At 44.1% G+C, this 27,765-nt stretch overlaps 2 long non-coding RNA genes across 2 annotated transcripts; both read left to right on the top strand.

The window, feature by feature from the left end:
• Positions 1-9,250, top strand: LOC143267855 (uncharacterized). The gene is made up of 3 exons (XR_013043482.1): positions 1-374; positions 695-782; positions 8,475-9,250. It is a non-coding gene; the product is annotated as an uncharacterized LOC143267855 (long non-coding RNA).
• A 13,727-nt stretch (positions 9,251-22,977) lies between these two features.
• On the top strand, positions 22,978-26,381 carry LOC121821188 (uncharacterized). The gene is made up of 3 exons (XR_006061887.2): positions 22,978-23,321; positions 23,629-23,712; positions 25,290-26,381. It is a non-coding gene; the product is annotated as an uncharacterized LOC121821188 (long non-coding RNA).
• Positions 26,382-27,765: the final 1,384 nt, after the last annotated feature.

The raw sequence follows: 27,765 nt of genomic DNA, 5'->3' as shown, positions 1-27,765 counted from the left end.
CACAGCAGAGTAATTCCTAAGAAGTTAACATCCAAAAGGGAAGTCGGAGCTACCTCCTCCCGGCTGGACTTCTGCCTCCCATCTCCAGTGTTTTCGCTTGGTAATTCTCTAAACCAGTGGCAGAGGGCATGTTGAGGTGTTAGAGATGAGTGAGAGTTTGGGGACATACCTGTGATTCTCTAAGGTCTAGCTTTCCTCAGCTGCCTTTCTGGACTGTAACCAGAGCTGGTACTCACAATTGTTCAATCATTTCCACCCTGTTGCCCCCGGTCTTCAGCACTTGCTTTTGATGAGCAGTTCCCATGACAACCGAACAGCATCTCCAGCCTGCCGCCTCCTAACTGCTGAGATGAAAAGGGGAAAGGAGATATAAGGTAAGAGATGCTCATCTCAACACACGAGTTTAAAAGGAATTGCGAGTTAAACACTAATAATTATAATAACAACATCCGAAGTGAATGAGCAACATTCACCTCATCCCTGATGGTAAACAGTATTCTCTTCTTTGGCATCTGTCTGAGAACTTCTCCTCTCCTTTTGGTTAATTGATTCAAACTTTTAGAAGCCAGCAGTCTAAAATCATTGCTCAGCCTAGAAGTTAGGGTTATATAAAAGACCATGGGCCCTTCTGATGGAAAGAACAGAGAATAAAACAACTGTAGATTCTCTAACAGAATGAATTTCATTCCATTAGTTACCCAGCCTTCCAAGTTTTTCTTCTTTCCTGACATCTGTACATGTTAAGATGACATTGACTGATGTCTGACAGCAAGATGAGCAAGGTAACCAATTATTATTGCTTTTCTGAACATACCTAATTACTGAAAGATTATAACTTAGTCTTCCAGAAGCCCTAAGTCCAGACACCATGAACCCATCACTGTCTGATTTCTAGTCCTTCATTCAACCAATGTTTGTTCACGCTTGATGTGCCAGCGATGTAAAAAGGAGCAAGACAAAATCTTGGAGAGATTATGGAAATACTTAACCTGCCTTTGGTTGCTTAGGGAACTCATACAATCTCTACTAAACCAAGTACAAAAGTAGTTAAGCTTGCCAAAACTGACCAAGGCTGGGTGTCTAGCTGAAAGTTAGGGCATGACAGAATACATTCAGAAAAGTGCACTGTCCTGACCAAAGAAGTCTGAGAAAAGAGAGGCAAGGATATCCCACAGGGTTAGAGGATCCCATAGTTAAACAATGGTGTGGATGAGCGTGGCTCCTATAGATGAGGCTCTCTGCCCTTCCTGCTCCTGACTCTGAGTGGCCTTGACTGCACAGATTACCACTCCAGCAAGGACATCCCAGACTACATTGATCCTCCACAGGGATTAGGATTAAGCATCTTAGTTTTATTTCCTGTTGTGATTTAAAACTCTGACAAAAGCAATTTAAGAGAGAAAGTGTTTATTTGGCTCACAATTCTACTTTACGATCCATCACTTAGCAGAAATCAAGGTGGCAGGAATGAAAGCAGCTGGTCGCATCACATCTATAGTCAAGAGCAGAGAGCCATGAAGCAACGTGTGCATCCTGGTGCCAGCTCACTTTCTCCACTCTGACATAGCTCACAATCCCCTGCCTAGGGAATGGCGCCACCCTAAGTGGGCAGGTCTTCCCATTTCAATGAACATAATCAAGATAAACCCCCACAGAAAAACTTAATCCAGATAATTCCTCACTGAGATCCCCTTCTCAGGGGATTCTAGATTGTGTCAAGTTCACAACTAAAGCTAAGGAACACTGACAGAGAATCATTGAAATCCTCTTCTTCAGTTGTTATTGAAACAGGGTCTTGTATAACCCAGACTGGTCTCAGAGTTGCTGTATTGCTGAGAATAATCTCAAATGTCTAGTTTTCCTGCATCTACTTCCAAAATGCTAGGATTATAGGGATGTATCAATATATTAGGTGCTGGGTATCAAATATAGGGCTTTGGAAACGCTAGGAACTAAGTTCCTAGGAACTAAGTTATATCCCCAGGCCCTCTTTTATACATACATACATACACACACACACACACACACACACACACACACACACAATATATATATATATATATATCACACACACTATATATATATATATATATATATATATATATATAGTGTGTGTGTGTGTGTATTCTTTGCAGTTGTATTTTGAAAGTATTAAGAGGAGAGTGAAAAAAATGAGTTGCTATTGTCTCTCCTGTCTCTGACAAAGTAACTTCTGCTACTGCTTTTATTTTTGCATGTGGATTCCAGGCACCATCTGAGGCCTTTTCTTTCCAACTTTTGGTATTTCTTAGACTCTGATTGTTCCTTGGATGGTATTTTCTTCTGTATGACCTATTTTCCCATCGGTGTGCATTTCTGGTCATTTAAAACAGCAACAACACAAACAACTGGACATTTAAGATACTAGGTGCATCAAATCTAAATCCTAATCCTCCCTAGGGTTGTGATTTTTACTGTTTTGTTTATGTATTTGTTTGTTTGTTTGGACTAATAAAGTCTATTTAGTGTGTGCCCCTGAATTCTCTACAGTAATAACCGGAAACTTCAATTCTTATTTTTGTTCACAAAGCAGGCTTCCTTCAGGTTACTCCTGAACCTCCACAGCTGGGTGTTAACAGCAAGCAGAGGTCACCTTCAACATTGTGAGCCATCAGGAGCTCCTGCAGCGAGAGATCTACGCCTGAGTTAGTGTGCACATTCAAGAGATCTGTGCGTGAGTTAGTGTGCACATTCAAAGCTCAGTGTGTTTTGTTTCATTTTTTGGATAGATTTTTGCTCTTTAGCCAAGGTTAAACTCAAGCATCTGATCTCCCTGCTTCGGTCTCCTGGTTGCCAGGGATTGTAGGCATTTACTACCATGCCTAGATCCAGGCAGTTTTCAAATCTTCGTAATTATTTTTCAAGTGTATTCAGTATACAAAATAACGGGTTTCACAACCACATTTTTTTTTCTACATCTCCTGCATGATATAACAATGTACTTCAGTCAATTTCACTTCAGTTACTGTCTCTTGTTCCCAACCAGCTGGTCCCCTTTCTCTTCTCAGCCTCTCTTCCACCTTCATGTTTTGGTGGTTTGGATGTAATTGGCCGCCATAATATCTTAGGGAGTGGCATTATTAGGAGGTGTGGCTTTGTTGGAGTGGGTGTGGCCTTGTTAGAGGAAGTGTGTTACTGTGGGGCGGGCTTTGAGGTTTCCTATGTTCAGGATACTGCCCAGTGTCTCAGTGAACTTTCTGTCTTTCTTGCCTTTCTTGCTTGCAAGATGTAGGACTCTCAGTTACTCCCAGCACCAAGTCTGCCTGCACACTGCCATGCTCCCCGCCATGATGGTAGTGGACTGAACTTCTGAAACTGTGAGTGAGCCACCCCAATCAAGTGTTCTCCTTGTAAGAGTTGCTGTGGTCATGGTGTCTCTTCACACCAATAGAAACCCTAACTAAGACACATCTTATTGTTTTTCGAGTCTAGATCCTACATATACAAGAAGACATGTAGTATTTCTCCAGATAACTTTAAATGTTTACCTCGGCTTGCATTTTCTGTTTGCACAGAGCCTGTGGTCAGTCCGATCCAGGGCTTGTGTGGCAAGTGCTTTGCCCGCTGCTCCATCTCCCCAGTCACCACTGTCCACCAATGACCAACTTGGAAACTCACCTATGAAGCATCCTTCAGTTCCACCCAGCAGAGTGTGGTCTAATTGTAATGTGATGCTCAGGGGACAGCCACACACACGTATAGAAACACCGCTGTTTTTCAAAGCCTGGCTCAGCTGGCCTGAAACAAGAGCAGTTATTGGTAGATACAGACTTTATCTTGGTTCTTTCTCATTAAATATCCACAGACACCATCAGTTATGTTATCACTTGCTAAACAGTCCAGGCAAGGCAATTTTCTAGGAACCATGCTAGTTATAAAGTCCTTTAAGGTGTTATCTACAGAACAGAGAAAATGTTTGTTCATAACTGATAGTTTGCAGCTGGTAGGCAAAAAGTCCATGATCACATCTATAGACCTGTACAGGATTACCAAAGAGGTGAGTGTGGATTGGGGGACCTTCTGGGGTTTTGCTTGCTTTGTTTGCTAGACTGATGTTTCTCACATCACTGGCAAATTAGTACAAATGAGATACTGGGTTGGTAAAGCCAGAGCGCCTGGCAAATGATTTCCCTGATGTCGGTGAACAGAAACATCTGCCAAGACTCCTCGAAGGTGCCATTGCACGCAGTACTTGCTGCTGAGTACTGGGTGTAAGTGGGGATTTCCTCTGGGGGTGTTCAAGGGCTTTGGGGTACAGTGAGGGGCAGGAAGGAGCCACTCCAGACTTTGCAGGAGCTGTGTGCTTTCCTGAACTTGCTGATGTTGGTAGCACTGGTTCTCTGCTACCATTCTTGCGTCTGGACCTTTGCTTTTCTTTACCCGGCCCCACCACTCCCATTAGTGACCAGGCCTGTGGCAGATGGAATCACCTTTGCCCAGAAAGCTGAAAGATCAAAGAAGAGGGGAGGAAAAGGAATGCACCCCCACCCGCTCCCGCCTTCTCCCTACCCCGAGTCACTCCTCCAAGCCCAGGTGACAGCTTATGAGTGACAGTTGCAGTCTCGCATTTCATGATTGATAGAAATTTAGCTTTACAGCGTGGAAGGCTGGAGAGTTCCAGATCAAGGTTTTTGCCTCTGACATTTGGGAGGGCGCTGCTTGATGAGGGAGGCCCTAGGCACAGAAGGTGCAAACTCCTGAGCCCTCATATATCAAGAGGCAGGTGGTTAAAGGGACAAGTACTACATGCTATCGTGACAGAAGGGCCGAAGGGAATAAATTTACTCCAGCCCGAGACAAGGGTCCTAACCCCATTCATGGGGACAAGGCCCACATGCCTTAGTCATGCTCCTCAAGTCTTCACATCTTGACACTATCACGGTGTGTTTGTGTTTCCATAGTGGAATTTGAGGTGACACATTCAGACCTTAGCAAGTATAGGTTGTGGCTGGTGATCTGCTAGGGATCGAAAGTCTGTGTCATTCTCCAAAGAGATGTATTGAAGCCTTGGTCTCTAATGTGTCTGTAGGCACAGTCTTTAGGAGGTACTTCGCTTTAAATGAGAGGGTAAGGGTAGAGTCTCCTCAATGAGACAACATCTCTACAGAAAGAGGAAGGGACAGGACCTCTCTCCTCTCTCCTCCCCTTTCCCTGCCTACCTCTACAGCCCATCCCTATTCTGTCCCCATGCCTTTGTATCAGGAAGAGCTCATATGAGGACGTACCCAGGAAAAGAGCCCTCCCTAAGAGCCCATGCATGCTAGTACCCCAATCTCAACTTCTAACCTCCAGAACTAGGAGAAACAAACCTTGTTTGAACCATCCAGTCCACAGTGCATGTCTAGAGCAGCCCAAACTAACAAAGACAGTCAATTCTGAGATTCAGAAAATAGTCTAAGAGATGTGGTTTGATTGACAAATGGCTAGCTGTGTTTTGGTTTGGTTTGGTTTTCTGAGATAGAATTTCTCTTTGTAGCTCTTCTTATCCTGGAACTTGCTGTATAGACCAGGCTGGCCTTGAACTCAGAGATCTACCTGCTTCTGGGATTAAAGGGGTTTGCCACCACCACCCAGCCAGACAAGTGGTTATAGTTGTATAAACCGTGATCATCTATGGAACACAGAGGAGACTTTTAGAAATTAGGGTCAGTAGTCTAGATAACACCAAAGGAAGAAGGGAGTGGAAAGACTGGGAGAACAGGAGTGAATTCCATAGATCCTGGCCAGGGAAGCAAAGCCGAATTGGGAATTTTGGTCCAGAACACTGCAAAACGTTGGTCCGGCACTGTTCATTCAAAGAGTTCCCCTCACATCTCTGCCTTTCATATTTCCTTCCTGTGTCAATCTCAGATGGACAGTCAGTCCAACAGTGAAAGCAGCCCTAACCTCCAACGGTCTCTGCCGAGAATAACAAAGCTCTGTTTGGGCTGGAAGATTTCCTCCTCTCTCGGCCATCCCCAAACACATCAGCTCCTCCTGTTGACCCTGGAATCAGCAGCCAGCCCCACCGGCTCTCCCCACATCACCCTGACGTATGACTTCATGACAGGGAAAACATTGCTTTTGGCGCGCCTCCGTCCCCCACTTGCAGGCCTCAGTCAAGATCTTTCTTCCTTCCCACTCCCAGTTCACTTCTGCTCTATTTAAGCGAAGAGCAGGCTGCCAGGTGGTGACGAACGCTGGAGGCACTTCCTTGAGTTTTCTTTGAAAATGTGTCTCTGGTAGGGAGCCAAGCCCATTTCATTGGGGATGGCAGGGATGCAGATGGGACTTGGAAATAAACGATTGCCCTGGGCCAACTCCACAGACAAATGATGAGCTAATCTCTGCTCAGTAAGAGGGGCATGTATTTGCCGGTCAGAATCTGCCAAAAAGTTCGAGTTCACTGGCTTCAAGCTGTAGCTCCCCTTATGTCGATCTGGCTCTGTTTAATGTTTAAATAGCCCACTTCTTTGAGCCTTAGGCTGAACAGTGTGGGGCCAGAGATTCTTAGAGGAGACGGTAATCAAGCTGATGAAGGACGGGATGAGGGTGAGCTACACGTGGGTATAGAGTACTGTTTTGTGTAGTGTTGATGAGGGCGTGCGTGTTTGATGCTTTGTTCTCCCCATATAGCTCTTCTTTGGAGAGCACTAGACCCATGCTTTAACCTTAGATTGTTTTCCACCTAGAATGTTTCACGTTCTTCTTTCCCTGCTGCATCTCTTTTTGTGGTCTTAAAGGAAGGAGGTAAATTGATATTGCCAGTGAAGCACAACATAGTAAGAAAACATGCAAAAACCACTGTAGTGACTTATAGACCACGTGTGAGTGCTTTGGGGTGGTTACCCAGTGTGTTGAAATGATGTGTACCCCTGACTGTTCCCATACCAGATCAACCAGGCCTCCAAAGCAAAGTTCCAGCCAGCTCCATGTTAGTCTAAGAGAGACAAATTGTATTTCTCAATGGGCATGGTGCTTTATAGCAGTGGTTCTCAATCTTTCTAACACTGTGAATCTTTAATCCAGTTCCTCATGTTGTGGTGACCCCCAACCATAAAATTATTTTTATTGCTACTTCATAACTGTAATTTTGCTACTGTTATGAATCATAATGTAAATATCTGTGTTTCCTAATAGTCCTAGACAATCACCAAAGAACCTCTGCTTTAAGACAACTTTATTGATATACAGTTCATGCAACATATGGTTTGCTCATTTAGGTGAATAATTCAAATATTTTTATTAAATTTACCAATATATGTAATTGTCTTCACACTCTATTTTAGGATATTTTCTTACTATCTGGCAAAAATGCTGTACCTTTTAGCTATCATTTCCTTACTTCCCAACTCTAAATAACCACCAAATAGCCCCTCACTCTCAGTCTCCAACAGCCTTCCATTTCTCATCCCTTAATAAGAAAGAACCTGTTTTCTGTTCTATGAGTGTTCTTGCGGACTTTTTGTGTGTGCTGACTCATATGATATCTGGTCTTTTATGACTAGTATTTTTCACCTCACATGCCTTCAAGGTTCATCTGGATGGTTATAATATGTATTAGTACTTATTCCTTTCGTGGCTGAATAATAGTTCATTAAAAAGACATACCACAATTTGTATGTGTATAGTTGATGTTTATGTATGTTTGGGCTGTTTCCATGTTTGAGTTACTATGAATAATTCTGCTATGAACATTTGCATACAAGTTTTTGTGGGCACAAATGCTTGTTGTCACAGCCTGTTGCCAACTGCAACAGAACGTTGATTCATATATCATTCTTTATTTTTTTGTGTGTTAGATACAAGTTGGTATTATTGTTGCCTTTCTTGGTCCATACTAATATAAATAAGTTATTGAACAAACAAATAAGGTTGTATAGGTGATAAATAAGTCAATTTGAAGATATTTTTTTTAAAAAATAGTTATTCTATTCTCAAGGAGATGGTACAAATAATGACTTTTGTCCCAAGAATGCAGTATAGAAAAGGGAATGAGAAACATCATTTTTAGCGTAATAATCGGGTAAGCACCTGGCTGGTGAGAAACCTAACATTCATAATGATAATCACACCTATGAGGTGACAGAGCATCATATGTACACGATCCATAACACAACCACAAGACCAACATCAGACATTCTGGCTAAGGGACACGCCACAAAACACTTGACTATAATTCTCAAAACCTTTGAGATAAAAAACGAGGACCTGTGGCCCCCAAGCCTGGTGTAACATGGCATTTTAGGTGGCATTTTATCATAGGAAACTGACATTTGGGAAAAAATAAAACACCAACTTTAGTTGACAAGAGTGTAGGCTCTCAAGTCACTGATTGTCATAGAGATAGCATGTCAGTACAAACCTGTATTTTTCAATGACTCGAAAAATTAGCTGAAGATTTCATCTTACACATGCAAATGCCTCACTTCCCTAACTCTTTCTCTCCTTGTCAGACACGTCTTCTCTTCAGCCAGAGCTTCAGTGAGTGTAGCCTGTGACACCGTGCCCAAAGGACTGGAATCAAATCGGTGGAGAAAGAGAAGGCAGAGAGTGGAGGACCAGGCTCAGGGAGCCTCTCTCCAGGCCCTAATCCCTATGATGTGATGCATCTAGCTGGACCTCTGTTTTCTCAGAGCAGAGAATGAGGGGGTGGGGGTGAATGAGCAGTAAGAATTCACTTTGTCGGAAGCCCATGCTATCCCTTGACCAGGCAACAACTCAGAAGGTGTAACCCATGTCTGGCACTGGGCTTTTATATCTGAGAGTCTATGGTGTCAGGGAGAGTGGTCATTATTCCTCTATCATAGGTAACTCCATTTAAACACCTTTTATATGTGTGTATGGATATTTGAAGAAGTTTCTAGGCATCCATAGAGATCTTCAAAGATAGTTCATGCTAGTTATTCTCCCTGTGCTTACTTTAGTACCCTGCCTTTCCGCCCACCCCTCCCCCATTTAACCCTTCCTGCTCCATTATCCCTGTAGTAGCACAGGCCCATGGGGTTGAGGAAATTGGCTCAAACCAGTTGTGAAGGCATGCACATGATGTACTTCCTTATGAGCCAACCTGGAGTCTGCCTGAAGGCCTAACAACAGGCGCTGTCAGAGTTCCCGATCATGCCCAGCCAACGAGGGATGACCACACAATGCCACCAGATTGAGACATAGCCTGGGTGCTGGGAGGAGGAGATATAAGGCCTTCCCCATTATTGAATAAACGAGTCTGTTGTTTACCTTCACCTGATTCCCGGTGTCTGTGTCGTTGACTCTGCACCTTCCCCCCCCCCAGGAAGCCGTTAGAATCCAGCAACATCTCCCCCTTTCTGCTTTCATACCACCACATTCTACCCCCCCTTCTCTCAAAGTTTTCCCACTCCATGGCCCATTACTAGTCTCCTGCCCTCCAGGGGCACTCCCATTTAAACACACATATTTAAAGATTCAAGCATACCATCCACCCATGACAAAGATCAACATCATGCTAAAAGAAGAAAAACTCAAAGCACTAAAATCAGGAACAAGACAAGGATGTCCCTTCTCTTCTCTCCTGGTTCAACACAGTGCTTGAAGTCTTAGCTAAGCAATTAGACAAAAGAGGGAGATAAAGGGGATACAAATAGGAAAGGAAGAAGTCAAAGTACCCTTATTTACAGATGATATGATTTTATATATGAAAGACCCTAAAGACTATTCAGGCAGGAAGAAGTTTTCCTATAAGGACGTTCCAACTGGATACAAACATGACTGCAAAGACCAGGCCAGCACCAACACTTTCTAAGAAGAGACACATAAAGACAGCTCTCACCAACACTTTCTAAGAAGAGACACATTAAGACCACCCAGTAGTTGTAAAGCCTTGTACAATTTACTTGAATTTACCCATCTCCTAATTGACAAATACTACATTATCTTCAAGTCACACCACGAGGAGCTGAGCTGAGATTCAAACCCAGGCAGGCAGTGCCAGCCTTAGAGACCACTATTGCAGACACCATGTTACACTAAACAATGTGTTCTAAAGGATTTGAATATCAAACTTTACAGCCAGGCAAGACTTTGGAAGATGCAACGTCAGCAATGCAGAATATTTAGATACTTCCCATGGGTGCCACAAGGCTTGTTTGAATGGGCACAGGAAAAGTGCAAAACAAAGATGGGTATACAGGATAGTTCCCAAGCCTGGCCATCATCACCACTGTTAGAAGCCATCTGGGGGCTACCTTCAGCCATTGTCTCTCTGACCAGCATGTCAACTGTTGTGGCTTCCATCGATAAACAAGCTCTGAATAATAATAGTAATAATAATAATGATAATGATAATGATAAATGCTCTGAGCTGTGTCAAGTGAGGAAGGAAGAGATGTGAAGAGATAAGAATACCAGCAAAGATCTAAGAGCTGGAACAAAAGTTCACCTACAAGGCCACACTTTCCAGTTTGGTTCCATTTCCTGCTGGTCATTAAACCATAGGACTTTAGAATGGGTTGAACTACTGAGACTTCTGAGTGGCCTTTCTTCCCTACTCTGCAGCTGGACCCCTGTACATGGTAGGGGCAGCCGGCACATCGTCTTTTGTACATGGTAAGAGCAGCCAGCATATCGTCTTTTGTACATGGTAAGATCAGCCAGTGCATCATTCTCTGTACATGGCAGAGGCAGGGACATGGAGCGCAAAGACTCCTGGCTTTCAGGTCAAACTGACTTGGAATGAAATTCCTTTCTTTCTTACTCTGAATTCCATGATATTGGGCAGTCAGAATAATACCAGCTACATTGTGTGTGTGTGTGTGTGTGTGTGTGTGTGTGTGTGTGTGTGTGTGTGAAGAATAAACACCAAAAGCAACCGTAAACTTATGAACATAATATTTGGCACACTGGTATTTGATAATAATTATTTTCTTGGTCGTCAAGCTGGTTTTTCTTTGTGTACTTTGTGTTGTCAATGTCCCTCTGAAAGGAGTAATGCTTAAAACTAAATAATGTTTTGATATTGTCTCAACTCTGAATAAAGAAACACACACACACACACACACACACACACACACACACACACACACACACCAGGCATATCTCATCAAATCACAAAAGCAGCTTTTGAAGAGGCATGATATACTGAATAAAGCTAAGATTCAGAATAAGTCAGCCTTTTGCTTAAGTTCACGCGTGGTTAGGATGTGGGTCCCAGGGCCAGCGGCTATGGGGCCAGAGCTGTGGTGGTGAGATCCTTTCTGGAGCGGTCCGGAGAGGTGAGGGTGGGGCAAGCTGATGGAAAGTCTGGAAGGCAAACCCGGCCAAAGAGTTTCAGAGAGTTACGTTTCAAACCCAAGAGCCACGTGTAAGATGCTGTCCCAGACTGTACTGGGCACTTTGGGACTTAAAACAGACAAGCAGGGCGCTGATCTTGTGGACTGGAGGGAGACAGAAGTTCTGGGCTGAATGCTTCTATAATGTGCTTCTACAGACTGGTGAGCGTGTGAGTGAGTGGATGTGAATTAAGGACCCTGTACTGAGGCAGACAGTAGCAGTGGCTCCCACAAGCTAGCTCCCCTTTCCCATTCCCCAGGGCCTCTGTGAAGTTAGATTTAAAACTGCCGAGACCCAGGAAGGATCCAGCTGCTGTGTGGGAGAAAGTCTAACTCCCTGAGCACTCCCAGTGCTCCTTATGTGGATGGCTGCAAAGCCTCCCAGGCTCCAGGCCGAGACGGCCAGCCATGCGCTGACTTGACTCCTGTAGAGTACAGCTCTGTCCTCATCCTCTTCCGGGGCAGAGCTGTGTCAAGGGAGGATGAATTCCTTCACTGCCCTTGGAGGTCACGCCTCTAATCACGCAGGTCTAGAGACTAGGCATCGAGGACACCTAAGTTCAGTCTCGGAGACCTTTTCTCTGTGTTCGTTTCTTCTCCTTTGAGGCCATGCCACTCACTGATTATTGGCAGAGACACTCCACCACCCTCCCCTCCCCCTCAGCACCGGGGAAGGTAAAAATCCAGGGCTAGGACATGGAACAAAAGAGCACAGATAGTTCATTCCTGTGAATGGTTAATCCCGATCCATTTAACTAGAATTCCGTCAGTAAATCCAGGCTCCTTACTGGAAACAGGGTATTTGTTTTTACTATTCAACCTGAGTTTGCAGGTCAGTTCTACATGATTGTCCTCATTAGTGCTAACTCTCACCTTGACACAGTCCAGAGTCACTTGAGAAGGGAGTCTCAATGGAGAGGTTGCTTAGATCTGCTTGGTCTGTAGACATAAGTCTGTGGGATTGTCTTGATGGTTGTAGAGGGTCCAGCACACTGTGGGTGGCACAATTCCCCAGACAGATGGTCCTGGGCTGTATAAGAAGTCTAGCTAAGGGGGCTGGAGAGATGCCTCTGTGATAAGAGCACTTGGTGCTCTTAAAGAGGACCCAGATTTAGTGCTAAGCAACCACATGGTGGCTCACAGCTGTCTGTAACTCCAAAATCAGGGGATCCAATGACCTCTGGCCCCTGCAGACACCTGCATGCATGTGGTGCATATAAACACACACACACACACACACACACACACACACACACACACACGCATATTAAAAAAAAGCTTAGAAAATCATGAGATGGAGTCAGCAAGCAGCATTCCTCCATGAACTAAATCTGTTTCTCCCCTAAGTTGCTTTTTCCCAGAGTGTTTTTTATCACAGCAACAGACTGGAACTAGAACAGTTATCAAACACGAATTGGTGAGAGGCGTGTTTGCACTTTCCCGTCTTGTTTCCATAAGGACACAAATTATGCTTCTCTCTAAAACAAAAGAAACTTGCCATGACTTTATGCACTGACTGTGGATGTATACGTAGATATGCACGCATGAATTTCCACACATGCATGCAAACACACATTTCAGAACATTCAAATAAATTCTGTATGAGAACTTAGAGTGGCTCCCATATTGCTTAGACATGATGATATCAGGAGGTACTTGCCTTTCATGACAAAGATACGATTATAAGAATTACTGACTATTCATAACTGATAAAAGACTGGCAGTGGTAAGTCTAAGCAGACATTGAAACAGAGTGATGACCTGCATTTAGTTGATCCTGACTCTTTCCTGTTGTCTGTGGAGACACAATGCACACACTCTTATACTCAGCCCAGATAGGAACTGACAACACATCGCAGGAAGGATTTGGCCAAAGCAACGTGATGAACCAGCTTGCTTACTGGAGTTACTTACAGGAGCAGTGTAGTTGGAACTTTCTTTGGGCCACCAACCTCCTCTCAAATAAAGACACAGAGACTTATTATTAATTATGAATGCTTGGCCTTAGCTTAGGCTTGTCCCATTAGCTCTTTTAACTTAATTTAACCTGTTTCAGTTCATCTATATTTGTCTCAGGGCTTCTTACATTTCTTTCATTCTGTATGTCCTACTTTCTTACTTCATGTCTGGCTGGCCCCTGACATCTCTTTTTCGTTTTTTCTTTTTGAGCCTAAATTCTTCCTCCTACTTACTCTCCCTGCCTGGAAGTCCCATCTATACCTCTTCCCTCACTATTGGCTGCTCAGTTTTTTATTAGACCAGTCAGGTACCATAGGCAGGCAAGGTAAAAAACAGCAACACATCTTTACATAGTTAAACAAATGCAACACATATTTGCATAGTTAAACAAATGCAACACATCTTTACACAATTAAACAAATACAACACATATTTGCATAATTAAACAAATACAACACATATTTGCATAGTTAAACAAATATTCTGCAACAGAGCAGGGACAACTCAAAGGCAGCTATGTCACTGACAAGCTCACTCCAGCATGCGTGACATGCCATGAAAGATGAATACCTGAGCTCTCTGCACGACTTGCAGGCAGTTCTATGAGTCGGATAATCTCCTCCAGGCATCCTGGCCTCCTTGCTTCCTCTCAGCAATTGTTAACGCTTTCATACCTTGAGGAGGTGCTCTGTGTATCTTGTAAGTTTCTGGAACTTCCTAAGACTTGTGAGTTGTTTACTTCTGAGTATCATGAGCCTCCTCTCCCCTTCATGGAGGGAAGGCTGCAACCTGAAAGAAATTGCTACTCATCACTGTAGTAGGACAGCTCCATAGGGTGGAGGAAATTGGCTCAAACCAGTTGCCAAGGCATGGACATAATGTACTTTCTTATGAGCCAACCTGGAGTCTGCCTACAGGCCTAGCAACAGGTGCTATCAGAGTTCCTGACTGTGCCTAGCCAATGAGGGACAACCAAGCAATGCCACTAGATTGCAACACAGACTGGGTGCTGGGAGGAGGTATATAAGGCCTTCTCCATTATTAAATAAATGAATTTGTTGTTTGCCTTCAACTGACTTCTGGTGTCTGCACCTTCTCACCCCATCCCCTGAGGGAAAGGTTAGAATCCAGCAACACACCACCAATGAATCAATGAGAATTTTTCTAAACATAAACTGTTTGGATTTATTTACATGTTGAGTAAAAGAAAAAAAACCTACAGGAGAATAGCATAGGCTTGGTGGTCCCATGGTAAGAATTAAATAAATAAACATATATAGTTTATATTATTAGATAGACATATGAACTCATACACATGTATATGAGTTTGTATTTTAAATAATCATCTATTTTAGATCTGCCTTTAATATTGAAGAGAGGAACAGGAAGGATGAACTAAGTATGCTTTCTGGTGTTCTTCTACTGCATCAACTCCAAAGCCTTGGGTTCTATAGTCATGAGATAACTCTGAACAGTGGAGGGAGGCAGGCTGGATGAGGAGGTCAGGACTGGAGGAACAACATAGTCACAACTCCCTGTGTTTAAAGTTCGTGTTGTAGATCTCAGACTCAGAACTGAACCAGGTATAAGCAAAAATGAATAAATAGGTGAATAAGGCCCCAACAAAGGCCTAATACCTTCCTGAAGGACCAGGGAGGTCGGCTTAGTAAGACTTTCAAATAGGAAATACCCATTCCAGCTAAGGCTACAGAAAATCTGGGGTCTGCCCACCTCCACCCAGAAGAAGGCTACATTCTCACTGGATAGGCTATCCTGAGGTACTGTGCCCCCAACCCCTAAGGTAGAGGGGTTACTGGAACTTCTTCTTGGGTGGTGCTGAAGAAGCTCAGTGGGCACAGTGGACTTTTGTTCCTGCCCAATGGAGGCCACAAAGGAAGCAGTCAGGAGGTGCTCCAGGCCTTCTAGCAGAGGTACAAAGGGAACCCTGGGAGGCCTGGGACTCCAGTCCCTACCAGGAAGTAGATAGGTGTACCACCAGCATAGAAGGTAGAGCCTGGACTCTACCCCCATCTGAAAGCAACAGGGTGATTTCCCAAGTCCCCCTTGAAGTGGATCAGAAGAGGTCATAGGAGAGCAAGACCAGCCTTTCAGCCTAACACCTGAAATGTCCTATTTCGATAAAAGAAAAAAAAAAAACCTCACTGTACTAAGAGCTAAGAGGTTGTTCACTGAAAAAAGGCAGTCAATAGATGTGATGGAAGATGACAGGGATGTTACGATTATCTGACAAAATTCTAAGAGCAGTCACAGTGAAAACTTCACTCCAGTGAGAAATTAAGAACATGCTCGAAACTAAAAAGCACTGAAAAGTTGAGGGGAAACAGATCTTTATTAAGTACTATAGAAAAACTATTGTCAATTTCGGCTGAGATGAAAATAAACTCAAAGTTGAACAGACTTGGAAACAGGTCCTTGCTAACAGGCCTGTGGCAAAGAAAGACAGACAGATAGTTACACTCATGAAGCAAGGGTGTGGAAACGGTTTCTGCTGAGAATCATGGGCTCCTCACTCTGACCCATCAGGTAGCTAAAGGCAAAATGAGAACGTCTCTGCCTTCGCTGTGTCTGTCCCCTTCATTTTGCCTGAGGCACTGAAGCAAGTCGCTGACCATAGCCTTGTCCCCCAGCTCAATCACTTTGGGTCCTGGAAGAGCAAAACCTGGCCAGACAGAGCAACGCCAGAGAAAGGTGGTTATCGGCAGGGTGAGGTTGAAACCCAGGGCAGAGGTGAGCCTCTTGTGGCAACCTAGTTGAGCCCAAGTGATGACAGGTGACAGCAATAAGGATTTCTTCTGACCTCCTCGTGCAGCCAGAACCGGGACAATGATTAGCCAGACCACAGTGAGACCATGGCCACTTAACCCATGCATGCCTGTTGCCCCTTGTTTCCATCCTTCCTCTGTATAAACCCAAAGCTCATGTCAGTACCCTGGAGGCTGACCTGGAGTGAGGGGGAGGGTCACTGGACATTTTCATCTGTTCCTCTTCTGGTGTGGTCACCTTGGACAAGTCTCCCTTCTTGGCCTTTTAGCATCACTTCTTCCTAGCTTGCTGGGGCTGCTGGAGCTCAAGGCATGAACCTAAGAACTCTGGTTACTTCCAGTCTTGGCTTCCGGAAGGCTGGCTGGACAAGAAGGACGAGGCTTCATTTTACAGGAGGCCTAGTACCCAGTCTGAATGTGGCTTGGCAAGTCAAGAGTGGGTTGCAGTGTGTAAGCACCAAAGTCCAAGGGAAGCCAAGAGTGTAGGACCATAGAGTTCTGTTTGAGCAAGATGAATGAACACACACACACATACACACACACACACACACACACTTGCAGACACAGAGACACACATACATTCATACATACACACACTCACGGCACAAACAAGATGGGCTAGAACCCGCAATTAAACAGTCAAGCACCCAGCAGTGATGTAGGTGAGAGAATACTGGGCATGTCCTCAGGATCCAATCTGATGGCTTGATGCAGAGAAACATCTTGAAGAGAGTGGGTTGGAGACAGCAAGAGTTTCGTTTGCTAGAGTTCCCAGTCCACTCTACTTCTCAGAAGCTAGGTTTTATTCTAAAAGGTGCATGGGCAAGACCACAGAGGGTAGAACAGAAAATCTAAAATAAATCCTTACTCTATAGAACTCAAGCCATGGAGACGTGAGGCAGAGCTATGAGATGTTAAAGCCACTCATAGGTTTCCATATACCAGCTATCCTTTGGACTCCACACTCCCCGGTGTCTCAGCCTCCAAGCCCAGGCCCAGGAAGTCCTGGACATCAAGTTCTGCATTTCCACTCACACACACGCAATTACAGCTTACAGCTTACTGCCCTCTCCTCACGGATGGTGTTTTCACCTCCCAGGGAGTGGCACTACCATGTGGTGGGTGGGGACAGGGAAGGGCAGAGGGCTGGAAATGAGTGTGAAAGGCCTGCTCACTCCATGGCATCGATGGCCGTCCAATCATCTCCCCCGACACTGCTGGACCCCTTCTGTTAGCCGTGGACAAGCGTGTGGTAAAGTTCTTCCCTTAAACTTGCTTTTCTAGATTTGCGTTCTTGCTATATTCATAGTTGTTCTACACAGAGACCCTACGCTAACAGACTCCCTCTCTCCACAGCTGGCCACCAGGAATCACAGACAGCCTGACTGAGGCACAGGCCATAGAGTGCCTGTCAATCACATGGTATAGAACCTCCCCCTTCCTCTAAAATGTCTAAAAAGGGATACTTACTCTACCACGTGGGTGTGGTGATATAGTGTGTCCCCCAATATAGTGTGCATCCTAATAAACTTGTCTGGGGTCAGAGAATAGAACAGCCACTAGATAGACATAGAGGCCAGAAAAATGGTGGCACACACGCCTTTAATCCTATCACTTGGGAGGCAGAGATCCATGCCGATCTCTGTGAGTTCAAAGCTACGCTGGAAACAGCCAGGCATGGTAACACATGCCTTTAATCCCAAGAAGTGATAACAGAAAGGTATATAAGGCGTGAAAACCAGGAACTAGACTGGTTAAGCTTTTAGGCTTTTGAGCAGCAGTTCAGCTGAGAGGCATCCAGTGTGAGGAAACAGGATCAGCTGAGGAATTGGCGAGGTGAGGTGGCTGTGGCTTGTTCTGCTTCTCTGATCTTCCAGCGTTGACCCCAGTACCTGGCTCCAGGCTTGTTTTTATTAATAAGAACGTCTAAGATCCGTGCTACATGTGGGCCCAGTTTCTACTCAGACCCTGTGCTGTGTTGACTGCCTGTCTGTGGAGTTTTTGTCTCTTCTATTAAATCTCAAACAACCAAATGAGACCCTAGATATCTGTATTTTTTAATAAAAAATAAATTAAGCAAAACAAAGAGAATTGTAAAAGACACCAAGTTATACCCTTACATTATAGCATAGGCTAGAACTATTGCAGATGAAATGAAGATTTACACACCATACTGGCTGGTCTTGTGGGTGAATTTGACACAAGCTAGAGAGTCATCAGAGAGGAAGGAGCCTCAGTTGAGGAAATGCCGCCATGAGATATAGCTGTTAGACATTTTCTCAATTAGTGATCAATGGGAGAGGGTCCAGCCTGTGGTGGGTAGCGCCACCTCTGGGCTGGTGGTTCTGGGTTCTATAAGAAAGCAGGCTGAACAAGCCAGGGAAACCAGTAAGCAGCACCCCTCCATGGCCTTTGCATCAGCTCCCACCTCTGGGTTCCAACCTTGTTTGAGTTCCTGTCCTGACTTCTTCCAGTGATGGAATATGATCTGGAAGTGTAAATCAAATAAGACCTCTCCTCCCCAAATTGCCTTTTGGTCATGGTGTTTTGACACAACAATAGAAACCCTAACTAAAACAAACTGATACTATTGTAGTGGGGTATTGCTGTGACAGACCTGACCATGTTTTTGGGAGGATTGTGGAAGGACTTTGGAACTTTGGGCTAGAAAAGCCATTGAATGTTAAGAGCTCTGTGGGATATTTTGTGGGATCCTGAAAGATAAGAATGTTGAGAGTGCTGGATGTCGATGGCTTACGCCTTTAATCCCAGCACTCAGGAGGCAGAGCCAGGCAGATCTCTGAGTTCGAGGCCAGCCTGGTCTACAGAGTGAGATCCAGGACAGGCACCAAAACTACACTGAGAAACCCTGTCTTGATACAAACAAACAAATGTTGAGAGCAGTGTAGAAGAGGGAGGCCTAGCTTGTGAATTCTCAGAGGGAAGTTTAAAGACTCTATCAGGGCTTTTTGTTACTTTGAATTAAAATCCTGTGGTTCTGACTAGCTGGGCTGAAGAATCAGCTGTGATTAACAAGCTACCAGAACTACTAAAGTAAAACCTTTACATTACTGAGACAATTGATGCTGGTCAGCTGGAGCTAAGAAATCAGTGGTGATTAAGACAAGACCAGCCCTGTTGAGGTGAAATCTTCTGGGAAGTGTTTCTGAGAGCACAGAGAAGCTGTGTTCCAGAGGTGACCATGGTTGTACCTCCTGTTGGCAGCAGGACTTGGTAATGTGTTAAGAGTCACCCAGGTGGTACTATTTTGAAAGCATGAAGGGGTCATGGAGAGCAGCTGAGGCTTGGTATTGTGAGAGGCCAGAAGAGACCATTGGTGAAGATACAGCCTCAGTAGCATTTGAAGGTCCAAGACTGAAGGAGTTATGAAAAGAAGTTGGGGCTTGGCACCGTGAAGAGAACCTTGAGAGGCTATTGGTCAAAGTGCAGCCCAGTTGTAGCAAGGGACTGCAGCATTTTGGAGATGCCAGTGCCATGGGATGACCACCAAGAACAGCAGCAGCAGTGGAGTGTAGCCAGCTGGAGCCTAGAAGACAAGCTGTGTGTGCTGCAGAGGGCAGAGCTGGAGAAGCGACCCAAGCCCTTTGGAGGAGTCCAGAAGATCGTGAGTGGATCCAAGATAATTGGACATTGAGTTCTTTGTATTGCTTGGTTTAGATTGTGCGGGTGTTCTGGTTCTTTTCTCTTGAAGAAGGTATTTAATTTAATTTTGATTTTTAGAAGAGCTCACAGATGAAAGACTTGAACTTTTAAAAGAGATTGGATATTTTAAAGAGACTGAAATTTTAATACGTTTGAATTGGTAAAGACTGTGGGGCTTTTAAAATTATTTATGATTTTAATGTGAGATCTTAAGGATGAATAAGAAAGGAAGGGTTGTGGCTTGATAGTGGTGTATTTGTGTGTCAAGTTGATAAGGGGTCAGTTGTACTGGCTGGTTTTGTGTGTCAACTTGACACAAACTATAGTCATCAGAGAGGAAGGAGTCTTAGTTGAGGAAATGCCTCCATGAGGTCCAGCTGTAAGGCATTTTCTCAATTAGTGACTGGTGCGGGAGGGCCTAGTCCATGGTGGGTGGTGCCATCCCTGGGCTGGTGGTCCTGGGTTCTTTAAGAAAGCAGGCTGAGCAAGCCAGGGGAAGCAAGCCAGGAAGCAGCACCCTTCCATAGCCTCTGCATCAGCTCCTGCCTCCAGGATCCTACCCTGTTTGAGTTCCTGTCCTGACTTCTTTCAGAGGTGAACAGCAATGTGGAAGTGTAAGCTGAATAAACCCTTTCCTCCCCAACTTGCTTTTTGGTCATGGTGTTTTGATGCAACAATAGAAACCCTAACTAAGACACATGCTAATAAAAGGGAACTAAAGAAAATTCAAGTCATAATAGAGTAAGAAAGATAATCCCAAGAATAACAAGATAAAACCATAAATGAAAATACATGCCAAAATGACTCAAAATGTATTAATAATTAAAATTTCTACATGTCTTGGTGCTCTCCAAATGTGATAATTAGGTCACTACAGTTCATTGAACTTACTGTTTCTTTGTATTTTATTTTTTGGTTAATATAAAAAAACTTGCCAGGAGATATGGCATCTGTCTTTAATCTCAGCACTTGGGAGGCAGGGGCAAGCATATCTCCAAGTTCAAGGCCATCTTGGTCTACAGAGTGAGTTTTATGACAGCTAGGGCTGTCTTGAAAAACAAAGAAACAAGACAAAGAAAGAAAAAAAAACAAAAATAACATAGAAAAGAAATCGTATTGCTCTTAATTTCATATATATTTATTTATATGAGTGTTTTGCTTGCATGTATGTCTATGCACTAAGTAAGGGCCTGGTGCCCAAGGATATAGGGGAAGGCAATGGGTCACCTAGAACTAGAGTTATGGACAATTGTGAGCTGCTATAAGAATGCTGGTTAATTGAACCCTGATCTTCTGTAAGAACAAGTGCTCTAAATGGCTAAGCCATCTCTCCAGCTCCAAGAAAACTTATCTTATATGCCTTGTGCAAAAACATGATCAAAAGTCTAATAGCAAACTGGGGAGACCTGCCTTCTACAATATGTAAAGAGTTCCAAGACATCGATATGAAAAATGTCCAGTTCTTCACATGCTGTCTGTTATTATTCTGGATAATAAAATTCACAAACGAGAAATCTTACAAAAGAGGGTGGGGGCTGAAATCCTCCCTGTATTATCAGTAAATGCAAACTCAAAAGAGGGAAAGACACATTTTAAACATAGCTGCAGCGCAATCAAAGACATAGAATTGTGTTGACCTTTGGAATAGCAATTCTACCACAAGTAAATTAACATAGCATTCAAAACACTGAATTTTTTTTTTTTTTTTTTTAAGATTCACTTATTTATTATGTATGCAGCATGTATGACTACAGGTCAGAAGAGGGCACCAGATCTCATTACAGATGGTTGTGAGTCACCATGTGGGTGCTGGGAATTGAACTCAGGACCTCTGGAAGAGCAGTCAGTGCAGTCAGTGCTCTTAACCTCTGAGCCATCTCTCCAGCCCAAAGTTTTTTTTTTTTTTAAAGAAGCTTTTTCTAATGGAGAACTATTTCAAATGTCCTCAGAATGGGGGATTACTCATAAAATAAAAAGAAATATTTATAAATGAATTTTCAGGAAAATATCTGACATGAGAAATATGCAGAAAATTTGATTTAGTTTTATATAATATATATATATATATATATATATATATATATATATATATATATATATATATATATATCTGGATAAAGAGATGGTTCAGTGGGAGAAGTGCTTGCTGAGGAAGTGTGAGGAGAGAATTCAGATGTCCAGCACCCATATAAAAATCCAGGCGTGGAGGTAGTGCCTCAGTAACTCCACATGGGGTGGGGTGCGGGGTCAGGGGAGTCGAAACAAGGCGGAGAGTGGTAAGGAAGACACACACGGGAAGTCAGCTTCGTTGACGAGCAAGGCACGCGTGCACACACACAGCTCCTTCTTTAACTAAAAAATAAAATTCATACCTAGAAAAAAGGTAAATAAGAGAGTCTCCAACAACGTCTGCACCTGCACCGTGATGACCTGGAGTGGTGGGGGGATTTAGGGGAGACCCCCTCTCTTACTTAGCTTGTCTGTCATATACATTTTTTTCAATTAGCATACATTCTGTGGGAAAATGTTTAAATGGTCGTTTAAAAAGTTGGCAGCCGAGCACGAGCAGATAAAATAGGCTGCCCTCTTTGTATGTCCGCCACCCCTTCACAAAGGAGGGATGTTGTTGTGCTGACAGCCCTGAAGACCACTCAATCTCATGTGGCAAATCCGTGCGCGGTCAGAGGCGAAGCAAGGGAACTGGAAAACACAACCAGCGCCCATGTGTTCTCTCCCGAGCCCGGGGGCCACAAGCACAAGCGGCTTCTGGGCCAAAGCGAGCGACATGCCCACTGGCACAAACGTGACAGTCGTATTTTTGTCCACAGATTTACAAAAGGGGGAACCAGCCCTGGAAAACCCCCCTCTTGCTTTTTTGCACAGTTAATTCCTCAGGGAACTTCAGGCTGGGGTGCGGGGTCGTGTTCCATTTGGATGGTTTTCTCATGAATAGCGTGGAGGCCAAAGAAAGTCCGTAACTGATCGGCCCCTTCGGAGCGGGACATGCTATCAAGACTTTTTTCTTTTTGCTTTTTTCAGTTATTTTCTTTTAAAGTGCAGCCGCGCTGTGATATGATACCGCCCTGTTGCAGGGCAGTTCTCTGCTGTTCCAGCCAAGCCTCTCCTGGACCCGGGAGTGAAGAATAGCAACCAGATTAGCATGGAGGGACCAAGTTTGCATTTGCATCTGAAAGTGCCCGCCACAAACAGCTGAGGCAGCATTTATGCACAGGGAGAGAGGACTTGAATACACCCTTGAGGTTGGTCTGTCTGAGATCTCTACCTCCCTGAGAGAGAATTCTGGACTTAGTCCTGACACTGCCCTTCCAGAGAAGTAGCCCCATCATAGAAGAAATATCCTATTCATTTGGGAATCACAATACATTTTTCAGTTCTGCAATCTCTCCAGTTACTTTGTCTCCCCTTCCTGCTGCGTTTCTTCCTGTCTGTCACCAGAGAGGGGGTGTGGTCTCCAGCCTTTATTTCATCATTTGAAAATGTGTGAGGGGGCACAGTCCATGAAACTGTACAGATCACATCTCTCTGGCCCTGGGAATCCTATCAACGTTTCCCTCCCAGATGTCCTTATTCTGTGAGTTCTCTGAATTAGTCCTCTACAGGACTCTTTCTTATGGGGCTGAGGGGTGGGGGTGGGGGAATAGCCAGGCAAAAGAATGGAATTCTACTTCCTTCTCAGGAAAGGAAAGAGGTTCAAATTGTAAATGTTCCCAGGCTTCTCATGGGACTTCAGGGAAGACAAAATTGCATAATCTCACAAAAATGTGAGCAGCAACCCTCGCCTCTGTCGGCCCTGATAATATACAGTCGGGGGATTAGAGAGACCCAGAAACACATGTGCTATTTCCTGACCTGAGCATAATTAAAGATCTTCATTGCAGAGTTTAAGTGCCTCAAGACCTGAGAACTCCAGGCGTGGGAAATGTGGATTTGCCACGGTGGGATCCTGCTGCATCGCAGCTCAGGTTTGTAAGAGCTATGGGGAAAACATCCCACCCTGCAGACTGCACAAATGCATACTGCAAACCTTGCCCATGGTGCCCACAGAGACTGCCCCAATGGTGGAAGCAGCTTCTAAGCCATTGCTGTTTAATAGATTTCCTCTAACCTAAAGCTGATTGCTTGATATTCAACTCTTTTCATTTGTTTGTGCTTAAAATGTATTGATAAGTTGCTGTTGATCAATAAGGCTGGACTAAGAGCAAAACTGTCAGGCCTGGGACTCTCAATAGCTGCTCCCAAGGCCTTGGTTATACTTACTGTTCCAGTGGAGACCCAGCCTGACCAATAGGAAGAATGGAGCCTGGCCTGGCCCCCCGGAAAGGAAGGTTCTATAGGAAGCGGGGCTCTATTAAATTGAGTGATGACTTATTGGAGCCATACATGGGACATGTAAAGATAAATGGGATGGGATGTAATCCTTGACCTCAGGATTGTCACAGTTCAGTGCCAGGTGTGGTGGCATGTCTTTAAGCGCCCTGGAGACTGAGGCAGTGTTAGCAATGAACTTCTGAAGTATTGTGACCGAACATGTGGCAGAACACAGCTTAAGGGAGCGAAGGCTGCTTTTGATTCGTGGCTTTAAAGGGTCTCAGTCCCCATCATGGGGAAAGGGCTCTGTCTGCAGTGACAGGGGTCTGTTCACACCATGCTTACCAGGAAGCAGACAGAGCAGGGGCTAGAACCCCGGGGCTTCTAAGACTCACCCCTAGTAACATCTTTTCTCCTGCCAGGAGGGTCCTACACCCTACAGGCTCTTCATCTTCAAGGCTCCACAGCCTTTCAGTGTTCAAAACCTGAGTCTGTTGGGGACATTTAAGATTCTAACAGGGAATAGAGGAACACCAAGGCCTCATAGTGAGTTCAAGGCCAGTATGAGCTACACAGTAAGACCTTGTCTCTCCTACTCAAAAGAAGGTCACAATCCAATGGGGAGAATATATAAATGGACAATTAGTATTATGAAAACTATTTCTATACACTAACTTTAGGAATAGAGGAAGGCCTTCAAAAGTCCTTTGGCAAAAAATCATGGTCCAAAGGGAACTTAGCCTGAGTCAGTGCAGGAATCTCTTTCTCCCAGCCCCTAATTTAATGGTGTCCAAAAATAGGCAGGGTAACCCCTAGGAGAGGCACAAAATAATCATACAGACACAAAGTAAAACATTGTAAAATGTTTATGCTTTTCATTGTATCCTACATGTTACTGTTTTTTTAGAATGTAATTTGTAACATAAGGATGGTTCAGTGTTTGTCATTTACAAAAGTACCTTGTTGAAGGTGCTTGTTTAAAGGGTTCTATGCTAGAGTATGAACACTTGCAAGCTCTAAGTCCTCTGGGGCTCTTGGATCTACTGTCTTGAGGTGCATGGTTCTGGACCATTGTTGCTTAGCTTTTGAGCAGTTTTGCTGTCTCCACAAGTCTATCCTCACTCATCCATCACCCATGCTCAGCAAAAGCAGGCCCTGCCTGTCCCTGGCAGCCTTCCTCTTTGGAAGACAGTCTCCAGCCTGACGATGTTTTTCTGCCCTTATGCCACAGGTGCAGAAGGTGGCAGACACCTAGACTCCTGACGTAACTTGCCCGGAATCAGAGAGTGTGTAATATTAATGTGCTATCAGAAACAAACAGCAGAAAGCAAGTCGGAGGTTATAACCCAGTGGTGAAGCGACTGCTACCATGGTCAAGGACTTGGGTTCCTTCTCCAGCCTCACAAACAAAGCAGAACAACCCTAATTTGGATATGCTGCACTGGTCAGAAGTTAGCCAAAGACTTCAGCGGCAGAGCAAAACATGACAAAATCTATTACTACAAGATCATGAAAGCCCCCAAACTAATGCAAGGGGGACAAATGAATCGCCATGTACAAGTCATGGTTACTGGTGGGATTTCAAAATCATGTGGTCCTGAGTTAAAGTCCTCCCCCTCCCCCTCTGAGCTCTAAGCATGACTGGACTCACTGGAGCTGCAAGGAGTACAAACTCGCTCTTGCCAACACAAACTCTACCAGGGAGGGGGTATTTTTATAAGGACAACAGTGCTGTTCAGAGAATGAGAAGAAGAGCTGGAGCTTGGCCCACTCCAGAGATCTTGGCAGGATGCTCAGCATCCTGCGTCTTGAGGACACTTCGCTCAGACAACCCAGCTCCTGATGGCATTTGAGTTCTGGGCTGCAATCTCCACTCAGAACGCAAGTTTTCAGAGTAGCGCTTCTGACTGGCCTGTCTAGGATGTGTACTTTATCTGTGGACTGTAGACAGAGCTGAGACTTACAGACTAGGAGAAAGGTTGATTCTCTGAGGAAGGAAAGCAGAGCCGACCAAAACAAATCAGATCTATTATATTATCTTTCAGTTATCTCATCATGGAAATGGACATAAAAACACAGATCTGGTAGGACTGTTTTGAAGATGAATGGAACAAGGAGATGTTTGCCAAAGTGCACACCACAAGACCTGGCCCTTTCTAAGTGATAATGGCAGCCATTGTTATGACTTGTATGGGATGAATCATATGACACCTTTAAAAGATCTGACTCTATCTTCTGTAGGCATGGATTTGAGTCTGGAGTTCTCCCCAGGACACATTTGCCTAAATATCGATGGTGAAATGAATAGACATTTGGATGGAAATGTGATAATTACTTTAGCAAGAAATTTGTTACATTTGTCCCTCTTTGTGCATGGAGTCCCCTCCCACTGCTCTTTATACTCTTCACATACTGCCTCTGTGTGTGTGTGTGTGTGTGTGTGTGTGTGTCTGTGTCTGTGTGTCTGTCTGTCTTTGTGTATATCTGTGTGTTCAGGTAAGCATGCACAAGTGTGCAAGTGCATATGGAAGCTAGAGGACAACCTCATGTGTCATTCTTTAGGAGCTGCCCTTGAAACTCACCTGTCATCGAGTTTCTCTGTCCACCCCATCCCACAGCCACTTCCAAATATTCACTCAGAGGCTTATATTAATTGTAGATGCTTGGCTGATGGCTCAGGCTTATTAATAACTAGCTCTTATATTTAAATTAATCAATTACTATTAATCTATACATCAACACATGGCCCGTGGCTTACCTGTCCTTAACATCCTGCTTCCTGGGCAGCTGCTTGAGGCTGCCTCGACTCTGCCCTTCTTCATCTCAACCTCAGTTTGATTGTATAGCCTCATCTTATCCTGTCTCGACATTGGCCAAACAGCTTTATTTTCAACCAATGAGAGCAACACATATTCACAGTGCACAGAAGGACTATCCCACAGCACTCACCAATTAGAAGATCCTCTGGGACTGGCCAGTGACTCCCAGGGACATGACCTCCCCAGAACTTGGATTATAAGCACATGCTACCAGGACTGGCTTTTCCTTCTCATGTGGTTCTCAGATGTTCATGAGGCAAACATAAGAGAAAGCTAGTACCCTGAGACCCTACTTCTTTTTGCTTATTTGTATCTTCCTCTTCTAATGATTCATTTGGCAACCTAGTTCTTTCCCTTATATTTTGCTTGCATGTGCTATGTGCACAGCACTCCTCTCCAAATGATGCACCTTGAAATCTCAAGACTCCTCTAGAACCTGCTTCAGGCTATATGGACCCCTATCTCTGAACAGTAGTAGAGATTTTTCTACCCTTAGTAACAATCAAGGTTAGACTGTTTCTATTCAAGTGTATTCTCAGTATATCTAGGCAAGAAGACTAGAAAGGTCCATCTAGCCTGAATTGATATTAGGTACATGTAAGATAAACCAGGTCCTTCAAGGGATCGTCTAGAGATAATCCCCTATTTACTTTATTATTATCATCTATGCATAATTGGGCATGCATATGATTAAGATCAAATATACTATGAGAGGGTCATGTGTAATAGGAAGAATAAATATATGACCTAATGTATCAAAATAGAGAACCACCCAAGTAATAAATAACCTTCAATAACAAGCCTTTACTTTCTTCAGTCTGGGGCCCTTGCCTGTCTTCACTCAAGTGCCTCCTGTCAATCTTGAGTGAATCCTTCTGCAATCTTATT

The sequence above is a fragment of the Peromyscus maniculatus genome, chromosome 11 (genome assembly GCF_049852395.1).
Source record: "Peromyscus maniculatus bairdii isolate BWxNUB_F1_BW_parent chromosome 11, HU_Pman_BW_mat_3.1, whole genome shotgun sequence".
Taxonomy (NCBI): Eukaryota; Metazoa; Chordata; class Mammalia; order Rodentia; family Cricetidae; genus Peromyscus; species Peromyscus maniculatus.
This window is presented reverse-complemented; position numbering and strand designations above follow the sequence as displayed.